We start from the raw sequence: 2441 nt of genomic DNA on the forward strand, positions 1-2441 counted from the left end.
TACCCTATAGAGAAATAGGAGAGTTTATTTTGTGCATAAATGTATTTAGATACTTGCCAAAAGAAAAAGAGGAAACAAATTTGCATAAGGATGCATAAGGGAACTTCGGCCATGTTGAGAGAAAAGGCAAGCCATGAACAAAATTGGAAACAAATCAAGGCTTCTAGAAGCCCTTGTTGGCCGAGTATCTCAATAGGGAAAAGAAGAAATTGGCTCATGAATATGTGATATTCTATAGAAGAGGAAACTACCTTATTGAAGGTGAGACCTCTCCTATAAATAAGCGCCTCATTTCCTCACATTTCATTCATCCAAGTTTAAGAGATTTGAGAGACTCTCTCTCTAGAACTTGTGGCCGAAACTCCTCTCTCTCTCTCTCTCTAGTTTATTTTTTATTATTCTTGTTTTGGCACCTAGGTCCTCACTCGACCTAGTGTTTAGCTCTGCGACTTCAAGACTTGTTCTTAAGTCGTAGTGTTTAAAAGTGCCCACTCGCTAATTCCTTTATTTCGAGTGATTTAGTGATAGAAACTTTCGTGGTTGCTCGAGGTGCCGATGAAAGAAAGAGAGACGTGCTGCGAGGGGAGACGAGCGTTGCAAACTTTCCAAAAGCCTCTTCAAAGTTCAAGCTTCAAGAAAGGTTAGTAAAGTTCTAGCACATATTAGTTTTTTAATTACGTGTACTTGCTCTTTGTCTAGGTTAGTAAAAACTGTTTTTACTTGTAAAGAAATTTTTTAAAATTCCGCCGCTTCCCGAAGCGTTTAATCTTTTTCTTAAACCCTAGATCAATTCCAACACAAGGGAAGGCTCTAGAGCCGGCCATTGGCCGAGGGAAGGCTCTAGAGCCGGCCAATGGCCGAGGGAAGGCTCTAGAGCCGGCCATTGGCCGAGGGGAGACTCTAGAGCCGGCCAATGGCCGAGGGAAGGCTCTAGAGCCGGCCATTGGCCGAGAGAAGACTCTAGAGCCGGCCATTGGCCGGGGGAAGGCTCTAGAGCCGGCCAATGGCCGAGGGAAGGCTCTAGAGCCGGCCAATGGCCGAGGGAAGAGTCTAGAGCAGGCCATTGGCCGAGGGGAGACTCTAGAGCCGGCCAATGGCCGAGGGAAGGCTCTAGAGCCGGCCATTGGCCGAGAGAAGACTCTAGAGCCGGCCATTGGCCGGGGGAAGGCTCTAGAGCCGGCCAATAGGCTCTAGAGCTGGCCATTGGCCGGGGGAAGGCTCTAGAGCCGGCCAATGGCCGAGGGAAGGCTCTAGAGCCGGCCATTGGCCGAGGGAAGGCTCTAGAGCCGGCCAATGGCCGAGGGAAGGCTCTAGAGCCGGCCATTGGCCGAGGGGAGACTCTAGAGCCGGCCAATGGCCGAGGGAAGGCTCTAGAGCCGGCCATTGGCCGAGAGAAGACTCTAGAGCCGGCCATTGGCCGGGGGAAGGCTCTAGAGTCGGCCAATGGCCGAGGGAAGGCTCTAGAGCCGGCCATTGGCCAAGGGGAGACTCTAGAGCCGGCCAATGGCCGAGGGAAGGCTCTAGAGCCGGCCATTGGCCGAGGGGAGACTCTAGAGCCGGCCATTGGCTGGGGGGAGACTCTAGAGCCGGCCAATGGCCGAGGGAAGGCTCTAGAGCCGGCCATTGGCTGAGGCAAAGTTTCGCCGTCTGCGGCCTCGCGCCGATCGCGCGGGTCGAAGTGACTCCTTTGTCCTCGTCGGTCTGAGACGGGCCGACAACAGTTGGCATCTGTCGGTTGCCTTTGAAATGAATCGCGGTAAGGCGGCGATCCTTCTTGTCAAACTCGGTACTTCTTTGACTTTTTGCGGCGAACTCATTTCCAAGATCACCTTGATCTTCTCGGGATTAGCTTCGATCCCGGCTCACCATGTAGCCAAGGAGTTTTCCGTACTCAACCCCAAAAGCGCACTTACTGGGATTGAGCTTCATCTTCTAGCGCCTCAGGACTGCGAACATCTTCCTGAGGTCTCGAACGTGGTTGTGGGCTTTGAGGCTTTTGACTAACATGTCGTTCACGTAGACCTCCATTGTTTTGCCAATCTGGTTGGCGGACATTTGGTTTACCAGCCTTTGATATGTCACGCCCGCGTTTTTTAGGCCAAAATGCATGACCTTGTAGCAGTAGAGTCTGCGGTTCGTAACAAAGGTGGTCTTGATCTGATCTGGCTCATGCATGTGGATTTGATTGTAGCCCAAATAGGCGTCCATGAAGCTTAGCAGTTTATGGCATGTCGTAGCGTCAACGAGTTGCTCGATTCTTGGGAGAGGGAAGCTATCTTTCGGGCAGGCCTTGTTGAGGTCTTTGTAATCGATACAAATCCGCCACCTCCCATTTGGCTTCTTTACCATGACGACATTGGACACCCACTTGGGGTGTTCCGCCTCCACTGAACGCCCGTCTTGGTCGGATGCGTTCGGTCACCCTTTTTTCGTCATTGAGG

The sequence above is a fragment of the Urtica dioica genome, chromosome 5 (genome assembly GCF_054948205.1).
Source record: "Urtica dioica subsp. dioica isolate 48M chromosome 5, U.dioica_male_clone48M_v1_H2, whole genome shotgun sequence".
Taxonomy (NCBI): Eukaryota; Viridiplantae; Streptophyta; class Magnoliopsida; order Rosales; family Urticaceae; genus Urtica; species Urtica dioica.